This window comes from Colossoma macropomum, unplaced genomic scaffold (assembly GCF_904425465.1).
Source record: "Colossoma macropomum unplaced genomic scaffold, Colossoma_macropomum, whole genome shotgun sequence".
Classification (NCBI taxonomy): domain Eukaryota; kingdom Metazoa; phylum Chordata; class Actinopteri; order Characiformes; family Serrasalmidae; genus Colossoma; species Colossoma macropomum.
Window position 1 is genome coordinate 44864834 of NW_023494787.1, and position 12644 is coordinate 44877477.

Below are 12644 nucleotides of genomic sequence, written 5' to 3' on the forward strand. Positions count from 1 at the left end.
AAATATCCTCTGCTCTGAGGTGGTCCTGTGGTCCTGTTTGTGTGTGTGTGTGTGTGTGTGTGTGTGTGTGTGTGTGTGTGTGTGTACACATATACCCAATTATAAAAAAGTTTTTGTTCACAGTTATTAAAATGGTCTAAAAAGTGTTTTTCTTTGCTCTTCTTCATTTTTTCCTTTTTTCTTCATTTTTTCCAGTAACTGATTGTGTCATTGTGTCATTGACATATAACAGAGCACAGAGGACTGGACTATGACACAGTGATACAGAAATACAGAGAGAGAGAGAGAGATAGAGAGAGAGAGAGTAAGTTTGGCAGGCAGGAGATGGGGAGGGGAGGAAGGTTCCAGAGGCAGAGCATTAATCTTGCTGTGTTTGCATCCCCGTCCTAGTCCCAGAGTCACTGCAGTATCCACACCGTCTCCCGCCCCAGCCAACAGATTCATCATCCCCCATGACTGATTAGGACAATACTTGTTATGCCATGAAACTTAGCATCGCAAATGTAGCTGTCATAAATTTTCCTGTAAGGAAACAGCGTGCTCTGTACAGCGGGAGAAGCGGGGAATGGCATCGGATTGATCAGAACTTTGAATATATACATAATCAAAACTGTGTGGAGCCAAAGAGTGTACCTACCCCTTTAAACCACACTTCTATATCACACTCAGATTACTGTGCTGCGCCACGTTTGGGGACACTTTGGCTTCATTCGATGATTTTACAAGGAACAAATGAGAAGAAATAAACAGTGAATAAACAGTCTTCTGTCGAAAATGTGACAATTATTGCAAACGGACTAGAAAACTTGCTTGGCTCTTAAAACATTTCCTGAAAAGCTAAACTTTTTCCTAACATATGTAAAAATGCAACTCCTCTTCTTTTCAAAATTAGTCTAGTAAAAGTTGAAGTACAGTTTACACTTTTTTTCCTCTAGTTAAAGTACAAAAGTGTAAAAGTTAAAATAGACCACAAACAGATCATTCTAATGCATTTGTTTAAAATGGGCTGCACTCCATTGAATATTAATAACAAATGATGAAGAAGTCTATGGAATTTGCAGCTTAATCAACTACTTTACATTTACATTTACATTTACAGCATTTAGCAGACACTCTTATCCAGAACGACTCACAAAAAGTGCTTTGTCTATCCAGAGAAAGTATCTTTGCTGGTTACCAATAGGTTAGAGAGAAAGCCAGTCCTGAGCTCAGATACTGCTAGAATCAGAAAGTCATTATTGACACCTAGAGAAAAAGGAACAGAGTTAAACACAGAGCAGTGAAATACAATGCAATACACAAGTGCAGTACAATACATTACATTACAATCAATACTTAATTCAGTGCTCATTTAAGTGCTGTATAAAGAGATGTGTCTTCAGTCTGCGTTTGAAGACAACTACTTGAAGGCATCTAATGTGGAAATCACTTGTTGATTACCAAACATATTTTGATTATGAAGCATCAAGTCTGTTTTGAAATACAATTAGCAGAAATTAAAAGTAAACAGGCCAAAGGAAAAGAAAAACTACGGTGTACATTGTCTTAAAAACGTATTTATGTAGAGTAAATAAAGTACTATACGTCATTATTCTCGACCTCTGTAACTTACATATCAGTTTTACAGTAGTTTAAATAATGTATAGGTTCTGAATAATAATAATAATAATAATAATATATTGAAGGAGGCCCAGCTCTCCTCTTTTTGTTCAGCTTAATGTACTTCTTTGTGCTCTCTGACAGATTGTGAAGTCTACAACACCATCAAAGAAAAGCTGATTTTCTTCAACAATGCAGTGAAGCACAGTGTATAGAGACCACATATGTTCAAGATTAAAGCTTGTTTACACTGAGAACCAGATACAGTTACTATATCATGAGCATGTGTTGCTAAACGTGTCATTACACAGCAATGTATAATGGAGAAACTTTGTGATTTGCTTTGTATGGAGCTCTTGTTTAAGTGTTTGTCACCACTAAGATAACGTAAAATTCCACCAAAGGGATTTTTAATATTGTGGTAGCGTAGCATCAGGCTAACAAGGGTAAATACTTACTTGTAATAGTGGCATTCTAGATTAAATATGAGTTTTTAATATACGATTTATATTGGATGCTACAGTTTGGGTGTTGACTTATTCATCGAACATCTTCATGTTTAATGATTTCTCAGATGCTAGATATGATGGCAAGTAACATACAAAATATAGCCAAACATACATGGACATCTGATCATCACACCTAAGCTTGTTGGACATCCTATTTCAAAGCCATGGGTATTAAAATGCAGTTGCCCCTTCTTTGCGGCTATAACGGTCTCCGCTCTTCTGGGAAGGCGTTCTACAACATTTTGGAGTGTGTCTCTGGAAATTTGTGCCCATTCAGTCAAAAGAGCTTTTGTGAGGTCAGGCACTTACGTTGGACCACAAGGCCTGGCTTGCAATCGATGTTCCAATTCATCCCAAAGATTTTCAGCGGCCTTGAGGCTAGAGCTTTGTGTAGACCACTGGAGTTCCTCCACAACAAACTTGTCAAGTCGTGTCTGTATGGTCCTCACAGGGTAACAGTCATGCTGAAACAGTTAAGGGCCTTCTGCTGCCACAAAGTTAGAAGCATGTAATTGTCTAAAATGTCCTTGTATGCTATAGCATTACCATCACCCTTCACTGGAACTAAGGCGGCCAAACCCTGAAAAAAGTTCCAGTTGATTATCCCTCCTCCACCAAACTTTACTGTTGGCTCTATGCATTACGGTAGGTATTGTTCTCCTGGCATCTGCCAAACCCAGATTCGCCCATCAGACTGCCAGATAGTGAAGTGTTATTCATCACTCCAGAGAACATTTCCACTGCTCCAGAGTCCAGTGACAGCATGCATTACACCACTCCAGCCGACACTTGGCATTGTACATACTGATCTTAGGTTTGTGTGCAGCTGCTCAGCCATGGAAACCCATTTCATGAAGCTCCCAACACACAGTTCCTGTGCTGATGTTGCTTCCAGAGGCAGTTTGGAACTGTAATGAGCGATATAACTGAGGATACATGAATTTTACACTACCTCTTTATGGTTGAGCTGGTGTTGATCATAAATACTTTCACAATAGTAGCACTTACAGTGACCAGTGCAGATCTAGCAGGGCATAAATTGCACTAACTGATATGTGGCAAAGGTGGCATCCTACGTGCTGCATTTAAAGTCAGTAAGACCCATTTGTGGAGACTGCATGGCTATGTGCTTGATTTTATACACCTGTTCATAATGGGTGTGGCTAAAATGCCTGAACTCTATAATAAGAAGGTTGAGCACATAATTTTGGCCATACAATGTATATGTGAACTGGTGCAAACAAATATTTTCATTTACTCTTTTCTCCTTTAAGATTAATAACTGAATTAAGAGAAGCTAATGGTGGGGTGTCTCAGTGTTGACTTTAGGACCACCGTACATTGAAATGGCTTTTTTGCCTTATTCTGATGTTTTTCCAAGCAGTCATGGACTATTGCAATCCTAGTGCAGCACAGCAGCATTGAATCCGAGGTTCTTGGTGCAACATCGGCGCCACCTTCATAGACATGAATCTGAAAAGGAGACGAATCAGGATGGGGGATGTTGGTGTGACAGACATTGAGCTGCCCTCCCCCCAGCTACTTAGTAGGCTTCTGAGTAGAAGTTGCCCTTTTTATGCTGACGTGAAATCAGTGACTGGGATGAAATTGAAGGATGAGCCAAAACAAGAGCGATGAAGAACTTGGATTGATCAGCACCATGGACAGTGGACTGCTCAGACGGATACTTTACTGGACTGTCAAGGGTTCATTTTAACCAGGCATATCCCTCACCCTTGCACACCCTCCTCACTCACCCCTGTCAAACACACACACACACACACATACACACACACACACACACACACACTCCTCCTCATTTTCCTTTCCCTTTTAACACACATAACTGATAATCCTTGCTGGATTAGAGCATTTTTTTATACCGCAGAGCTGTCAATGTCTGCAACCCAGGAGATTAATTTGACTGTACCCCTCGTCATTTAGCTGTCTTCAGACCCATGCAAAATGACTCAGAGAAGGCTCAGATCTGACCGAAACCTTGCTATCCCAAATCACTTCTGATTTTCGAATCGTCATGTTTAGTCGCTCAAACACCCAGATAAAAGTGTCAGTATTAAATATCTATATATGTACACCAAACCACCATGATAACAGAGCAGGAAAAGCAATATGAATAAGGGTAAGGGCACAGAAGACAAAGGACTGGTTGTACACTCTATAAAAAAGGTGTGACAAAGGGTTCTTTGAACGATGCCACAGTCGCTGGCTGGAGGTTAGGGAACCAGCCTTGATCCCCTTAGCCAACAGGACAGGACTGAAGTGCCCTTGAGCAAGGCACCTAACCCCCAACTCTTCCCTGGGTGCTGTGGATAGGGCTGCCCACTGCTCTAGGCAAGTGTGCTCACTGCCCAATAGTGTGTGTGTGTGTGTGTTCAGGGCGGCACGGTGGCGCAGTGGGTAGCACTTTCGCCTCACAGCAAGAATGGCCTGGGTTCGATTCCTGGCCGGGCGATCAGGGTCATTTCTGTGTGGAGTTTGCATGTTCTCCCCGTGTCTGTGTGGGTTTCCTCTGGGTACTCCGGTTTCCTCCCACAGTCCAAAGACATGCAGTCAGGCTGATTGCCCCTAGGTGTGAATGTGTGTGTGACTGTATATGTATGTATGTCTGTCTGCCCTGCAATGGACTGGTGACCTGTCCAGGGTGTATCCTGCCTTCTGCCCAATGACAGCTGGGATAGGCTCCAGCACCCCACCGCGACCCAGAAGGATAAGCGGTTTAGATGATGTATGTATGTGTGTGTTCACTAGTGTGCATGAATGTGGGTGTTTCACTACACAGATGGGTTAAAGGTGGAGGTCTAATTCCTCTGTGTGCAAGCACAGTTGGCCAATGGTTCTAAATTCTAATTCTAATTTTAATTCCCTAAGGAACCATAGGTCTCATTTATAAAACATCCTCATGTGCAGATCTGATCTTAAAATGATTGTATATAAACTTTCCGTATTAATGTAGTTTCTACATTGACATAAAACTATACTGAGAACAAATTTAGAATAAAATTCAACCACACTGTATAAATGAGGCCTCATGTTTGAAAAAAGCAAGTCTGAAAAACCTTAAAAGATTTAAAGATTCTTCTCATAACATAAAGGTTCTGTACCAATTTAAGGCTTCTTCTTAGAACCTTACACTATGTGGAGGTTTTTTAAACTTTAGAAAGGTTCTTCATGCTGAAAGCTTTTTAAAGACCAAACATGGTTCTTCTATGGCCCTGCACAAAGTCTTTTTGGGTCCTTTATTGTTACCAGTGCACAGTGAACCAGACACTTTGACTCTGTCCTAATAGGTTCTTGGCTTGTACAGTTCTTGGAACAACATAAATTGATATAGAACCTTTACATTGTGTGGAAGTGGTTACCTTGAGTGATTGTGGTTGGTGTAGTGTAGTGGGTAACACTTCTGCCTTCTATACTGTAGACTGGGGTTCAATCCCCTGCAAGCACCCTACACTATACCCATAAGAGTCCTTGGGCAAGACTCCTAATGCTACCTTTGCCTACGATGATCAAACTGTAAGTCGCTCTGTATAAGAGCGTCTGCCAAATGCCGTAAATGTAAGTTCTTTAAACTTTCAAAAGGTTTTTCATACTCACACATCTCATTTACAAGGTTAATTATTGGGACCATCCATTGAAAGCGTTTGGAAAATAATTGTTCTTCTTGTTTGGAATTGTATGGCTTCTTTATTTTTAAAAGGGTACAGCCAGACACCTTCGCTGTGTCATATGGAAGGTTCCCAAATAGTTCTTGGCTTGGACATTCTATTAATTGGTATGGAACCTTTTACATTATGTGGAGAGTCTTTAAGCATTCTTTGAAAGTTTCTTCACACCCACAAGCAATTTTCAAAACAGGGTTCATTTTAGAACCATTTCTTGAAAGACTTTTTTAGAGAACCAAATATGGTTCTTCTAAGAGTATACAACAAGTCAGACACCTTCACTGTGTCGTATGGAAGGTTCATTGACGGTTCTTGGCTTAGATGTCGCATTAAGTGGTATGGAACTTTTTATATTATGTTGAGGTTCTTTAAACTTTTAAAAGGTTCTTCACACGCATTTCATTTAAAATAATGGTTAATTCTAGAGCCATCCGTTGAAAGATTTTAGGGAAATAAGCATGGGCCTTCTATGACACTGTACAAAGAACCTTTGGCACCATTGTGTATACAGTAAGCCAGACACTTTCACTGTTTCACATGGAAGGTTCCCAAATAGTTCTTGACTTGGACGTTCCATTAATTGGTATGAAACCTTTTACGTTATGTGGAGAGTCTTAAAGCATTCGTTGAAGGGTTCTTCGCCCTCACACGTCATTTACCAATTTACAAATGGTTCATTATAGAACCCATTATTGAAAGATTTTTGAGAGAACCAAATAACATTCCCTTAACAGGTATGGCACCTTTAATATTATGTGAAAGATTCTTACAAAAATGCTTTTCTAAAGAACCATCCATTAAAAGCTTTTTAGGGAACCAAAATTGGTTTGACAACAGCATCGCTCTTAAGAACCCCTTGGCTTGGACATTCCATTAATTGGTATGGAACCTTTTATATTATGTGGAGAGTCTTTAAGCGTTCTTTGAAAGGTTCTTCACACTCACACGTCATTTACAAAAATGGTTCATTATAGAACCCATTATTGAAAGATTTTTTTGGAGAACTAAATATGGTTCTTCTATGAGTTTACCAGCAAGTTAGATATTTTCACTGTTTCACAGGGAAGGTTCCCAAACAGTTCTTGGCTTGGACATTCCCCTAACAGTTATGGAACCTTTAATAGTATGTGAAAAGTTCTTACAAAACTACTTTTCTAAAGAACCATCCATTAAAAGCTTTTTAGGGAACCAAAATTGGTTCAACTATGGCATCGCTCTAAAGAACCTCTTTTAGGACCTTTATATATATACGTATTATAGATATACATACATATATTATAGATATACATATTATAGATATACATACATATATATTTAGAGTGTAGACAGAAAGTAAAGGGGGCATTGTTGATATTTTGGGAGTGGTTTGGTTTAGACCCCTTTGAAAGACAGATAGACAGACAGACAGACAGACAGAAAGGCTGGGAGAGAGAGAGAGAGAGAGAGAGAGAGAGAGAGAGAGAGAGAGACAGAGAGAGAGAGACAGAGAGAGAGAGGATAGCCTTTAATTGGTAGTTGAAGTGGAGAGGCGGAGGGTGTCTCCGAGGCTAATGATGGTGTGGTCTCAGCCGGGCTCTCCCTTTGTGTAGGGACCCCCCCTCTCTCTAGGGAACAGTGCTATCTGTTTCTTAATTTAACGCTTCATTTGTGATTGCTGTCAGACCAGGCCTGTGTGCATGTGTGTATGTGAGCGAGATAGAGTGGGACACTTGTGTGTTTGTGAAAGGAGTGAGCATGCATTCATGATAAGACTGAGTGTGTGTGTGCATGTGTGTGTGTGAGCTTGCAGGTGTGTGTCTGCATTTTGCGGTAGTCTTGTAAATGTGTTATTATTACACACGTAATACATATGGGGCTTATTACTACATAGTGGTGCGATAAATGGTACAATACCACTGTGTCTTTTTCAATACCGATATCAATACAAATCAATATTAATTAATTAATTTTCACTTAAGATAAGCATCTGTCATCTTACATGTGATGCTCAAACTACATAAACACTACTCATGAACTACATGGCTAATGAAACCACATTACACAGTGTGAGTCAGTGCTATGTCAGGGCAGAATCAGATTCATTCTGATCCAGCATTGATAATGATACCCACTGGTGCTGATATGCCATTTCTAATACCTACATATGTATAATGCATATAGGACATATTAGTTTCACATTATTTTTACCTCAACAAATAAATATAATATCTTTTTTTCTGTATTATTATTTCCATTCTTTTCAGGAGACATGCTCTTGGTTTCGTAAAAAAAAAATCTGCAGCCACACCTCTAAAATTCAGTCTTAGAAGTTGGTTGCATTTTCTGCTTCACAATCTAAGTAATCCTTAACACATTCAGTGATGTTGAGGTCTGGACTCTGGGGTGGTCAGTCTGTTGTTCTAAGAACACCAACAGCTTCTTTGTTTGACTTTCACCTTTGCTGTTTATCTCCTCAGTAATGGCTTCTTTGCAGCTACACATCCTTTCAGACCCATGGCGCTGAGTTGTCGTCTCACAGTGGAAGGATGGGCAGAAACACCTGTGGATTTTTTCAGATCTGAAGCAGCTTGATTTTCTCCTCTCTCTCACAGATGAAAGCTTTAAGTGTTGTTTATCTGATGGGGACAGATTTGGTGGTCTACCAGGTTTTGCACAGTTAGGAGTCCCATTTCTCTGGAGCTCTCACTCCAGGTTTGGAAACTCCTGTTTTTTTTTTCACTTATTTTCTAATGACTTTCCTCTGCTTCGTGTAAGTGGGTTATCTTATATCTAATCTTCTCAGAAATTTCTCCTGGAAAATGAACAACTTGTATTTCATGGCCATGTGGCTGGAAATGGAATAAATGAAGGCTGGTTTCTGCCTTTTGTGCTACTGTATACACAGTTGTGTGCAAAAGTTTGGGCACCCCTGGTCAAATTATATTTTGTTGATTTTGTAAGTGAAAATAAGTTAATACACCCTTTACAGAGAACACACATCTGAGCAGTTACTGTTTATTTGCTGAATTTAACATATTGACACATGATGTTTTTCCAAAAAGTTAAACTAGGCAAATAAATAGAAATTGTGTGCTAAAATTGGCAGAAAAAGGTCATATTTAAGTGTGTTCTCTGTAAAAGATGTGTTAACTTATTGTAACATGTAACATTTTAACTGGGGTTTTTCAAATATTTCCACATGACTGTTTATATTATTAATACACAACGTAGTTTAATATATATATATATATATATATATATATATATATATATATATATATATATATATATACACACACACACACACATATGGAGCATAAGTATCAATCCATGTCCTGACAAGGTATGAAAACAAATATGTGTATGTGTGTGTGTGAATATGTGTGTGTGTGTGTGTGTGTGTGTGTGTGTGTGTGTGTGTGTGTGTGTATGTGTGTGTTCATCAGAGGGAGGAGGGAGGGTCTGAGGGTGCTGGGATGGTGTTAATATCTTCAGTCTCTCTGTTGTCTACCCAGACACAAAGGCTCATCCCCATGTGGGACGTGTCCCCTCCACTGCAGGGTCCTAAAGGTCTCTTAATGGGCGCATCATTAACTGCGGGAGAAAGATGAACACACGGTATCAGCCTACCAGGGGTCCGACACAAGAGGAGGACACACAATAAATCTTCCATTCACACAATGCAGAATCAAATGAGCACCGCATAATAGCAAACTCCCACTCAGAATGTTAGATTACACACAGTTTTTCAGAAATGATCATTAACCTTAGCCAGTCAGAGTTAACAAAGTCACTCACTCGTACAGTGCTGTACATTTACAGTAGCATGTTGTCATTAAAAATACAGTAATTTTCTGTATTTTTACAGAACAGCTGTAAAAGCAATGCAACTTAGTACACAGGAATGTACTGTAAATATGCATATAAACTAAAAAAGACTTTTAATTTTACCAGATCTTTAAACATATTAATTGAAGAAAAAAATATCAGGGAATACACTCACCATGGTTTGCGCTTATATGCAATATGCACAGAATACATTAAGTATGCATTTTTAAAGTATGAGGACATATTTTATCTTTTGTAATTTGCATAAACATATCCAAAAACCAACCAAACAAAAATCCAGCATAAAACTTTGAGTCTTTGAAAAATCCAAATCTGATTAATCAGAATAGAAATGCGTAAAAATGTATTGTTTTTATCAAAATATTCCCACTTTTTTAACTCCTAGGCGCTGTCGTATCCCATAATGCACTGCAGTACCTCAGTGTAATTGCTGTGTTCTTACAGAAAAAATCTTACAATGAGTTGATTTCACACTAAAATGCTAAAAACTGTATTTTACTGTGAAAATGTTGTGAAATCCAGGCAATAATAACTGTGTTGCTAATAACGTAAATACCATTGCTCTGAAAAACTTTCTCCTCGTCACTTGTTGAACAGGTATTTTATGAAATATTACACGTACCACTGAATAACAAGCATATTTGTACATAGATTGGCATATCTGCTGTGAAAAAAGCCCACATTACACTAAAAGCCTTCCCCAGCTAAAACCCAGTATGGGCTCCCATCTGCACAGTTAAAGCAGCTATCTACCCACAAGGCTCTGGGAAAGACTGTAAGTCTGCAATAATGTATATTTAGCATAACAATAGCGAACCCACCACTCTGTAGATGGCTGGTCCATTCTGTCCAGGAAAGAATAGCTACAGGAACCAATCAGCTCACTCAGACGTTCAGTGCAGTCGGACGGCTCTTTAGGCTTTTTTTCCACTGCCCTCAGCAGAAGCCTTGTTCAGATCAATGCTATAGGAGCTCATTTTCTCTTCTCCGTTGCGTCACTGGCTTCCAGCAAAGCACTCTCTACCCCTCTCTCTCTCTCTCTCTCTGTGCTGAAGGTGCTTCAGAAGAAAGCAGCTGCCTATGTTTAGCATGTAATGGATCTTTTTTTGCTCATAATAAAGCAACGTGATGAATGGCTGTTTGTCTGCTTCTGTTGCTCTGTCTCTACCCTCAAGGGCCAGCGCTGTTAACGTTATTGACCAGGAAGATAGTGGACCGTCAATGAGGAGAGCTTATTAGCTGGCTTTAATGCACTCTCGTCCACTCTCAGTTTGTCACAGCAGGTCATATGTTATAATAAAGTTGTCAGTTAATAACTATGACTAACGGTTTTCACCACAGAAACTCTATATAAGCACAAGGCAAAGCTGTGCTATTAGTTAAACCCCTTATCCTGGATTTTATTTTTATCTCTAATGCTTCCTCATGATTTTCATGCAGGTTTTTGGGACCAAAACTCATCATCTATTTTTTTTTGCATTGTCACTGTGCCTTTAAGATTGATATAAGTAAACAAGCTCTGTTCTGATTGGCTGCCAGATTCACAAGCAGTCCAGCTTGAAACACTCCTTATAGCTTCAGTGTGAATGGGTGGAGCTAAACTGCTGTAGGCATGTATACATAGACGTGTCTGTTTATAGAATATTACAAAGACAATTCATTTAAAATGGGCAATTTTCACAACTTAGTTTGGGCCTTTTTCAGGCATCAGTGTTCTTTCACTACAATACCCAGCATGCATTGCACAAATATGTCTTGCAACAATTGGGAATCCCCCACCTCCAACCCACGATGATAAAGAAATCCTGACTGCTAGCATAGCAGCTAATAAATAAATATTCCATAAATTATATTGATATTATATTGATATTAAAATTAAACATCCCACCCTCAAGCATCCACCCCAAAGGACTTAGTTTTTTTATAAAGTTCCTCAAACCTTCAAGATACATCATCAGAAGGGTGTTCTAGTCTTTAACCCCTTAACAATTCAGGTTTATTTTATACAAAGGCTTATTATTTAGTAACTACAGGGACCAGTTGAAACCAATGGGGCTATTCTTAGGTTATAGAGGTGTGTAATAAAAGTTGGCTTGTTAAGGGGTTGAACTTTTAAAATCTCACTTCAATTTGGCACCACCCTAGGAGGTGAACAGGCATGCAGTAGATATAGTGATGCTTAAGTTTTTCTTTGGCCAGAGTGGCCTTTTAAACGTAATTATATAATAAAAATATGATTAATTACATAGTTACATAAGTATTACAGTTATATTTTAATTACATTCTGCAACAACAGGTTTAAGTCTGCACTTTAGACTGTTTCAGACTTAAGAAGTGACAAAAATCATCATGTAAATATATAGAAGAAAAAGACTATGCATGCTTATTAAGAACACAAGCAGCTTTAATATGTTTCAGTTTTTATACAAAGTCATATAGAGCATTAATAGTTCTCTTACTAAAGTGCACAATATGTGTCTCTTCTCAAAGAGCTGAATATCCTTTTTTGAAGTTAAACCCTTGAGGACAACTGGTGGGCCATGTGTTGGCCTTTGCATTAAAAGAGCCAACGCCTCCCTCTTGTGGACAAATCACAAACGCACACTTCATCCTCCAGTTACATGATCATTTATCCCTTTTTGCTGCCACATAAAGTTGATATCACCAGAATGATCACAGAAGTCATGAGGGTCCAACCCTCAGGCCTAGCGCAATAACACTGTGTCACTGGGTTTAAAAGCAATTAAAGTGAAGTGATAACTGCCCTGAGCTTTTTAGTGGATCAGAGCAGAGCCAACGACACACAGGGGCAGCACAAAGGTGCAAAAGCTTCACGCAAGGAAGTGAAAGCAGGTGGGCTCCATTAAGGCTACAGTCTGGGCTGAGTCTGGTGCTGGGCAGAGTTCAGTTAACCCTCATCTATACTTCTTAGCCCTCTCAGTCCATGTGGATTAATAATCTACATCTAGATAGAGTTTGATTTTGAAAAAGTAGTGAAGGCGGAGCACTGAATACACTGTCCTAA